At 38.8% G+C, this 758-nt stretch overlaps 1 non-coding gene across 1 annotated transcript; it reads left to right on the top strand.

Moving 5' to 3' along the window:
- The first annotated feature begins 239 nt into the window (after window positions 1-239).
- LOC145168199 (small nucleolar RNA R71) lies at window positions 240-346 on the top strand. Its single transcript, XR_013741770.1, has one exon. It is a non-coding gene; the product is annotated as a small nucleolar RNA R71 (small nucleolar RNA).
- Window positions 347-758: the final 412 nt, after the last annotated feature.

Raw genomic sequence — 758 nt, 5'->3', positions numbered from 1 at the left:
ATCCATATTCTCTAACTTCGCCAAAAATTTTAGCTTTGTTTTTGTTACCTCCATCTCCTTTACCTCTAGTAACATCCTCTTGTGGGTTATGGTATTCACATGGGTGTTTCACAAACTTTTCAATAAACTCTTTAATGGTTGTCGGCTCTTTCTTCGTCATTGGTCCTTGAGAGTCAAGAAGTTGCCTTGTCGTAACATTCACTCCATCATAGAAAATGGACACTTCTTGTTGGACATTAAGATCATGTTGAGGACAAATCCTAAGCAAGTCCTTGTATCTCTCCCATGCTTCATACAAAGACTCTCCAACCTCTTGTTGAAAATTAACAATCTTCTTCTTAAGCTTTGAGATCTTTGAAGGTAGACTAAATTGCTCAATAAAAACATCACGAAGATTTGCCCACGTAGTAATGGTTCCGGGTGCGAGTGACTTCAACTAAACCTTGGCTTCACCAATAAATGTCACCGGAAGCATCCTAAGTGAAGGGTTTTGAGCATTCTAACACTCCTAAGGTGTACATGCAACCCTAGAAACCTTGGATCTATGTTTTACTAAGATACATGCATAATTTGATTTTCCAAGGTTCTTAACCTAACTAGCATGGCATGGGGAACTTTGAAACATAAAAGCTAGTAGAAGAACATACATTTCTTGTTGCTTGGATTCCTTGAGAACCTTGTGAGCCTAGCACCTCAAGTGTGATGCATCAAATGTTTCACACAACACCACAACACTTGGAATAACTTTGAGAGAAGTC

Source organism: Lactuca virosa, chromosome 3, assembly GCF_052849685.1.
Source record: "Lactuca virosa cultivar CGN04683 chromosome 3, Lactuca_virosa_CGN04683_v6, whole genome shotgun sequence".
NCBI lineage: Eukaryota > Viridiplantae > Streptophyta > Magnoliopsida > Asterales > Asteraceae > Lactuca > Lactuca virosa.
This window is presented reverse-complemented; position numbering and strand designations above follow the sequence as displayed.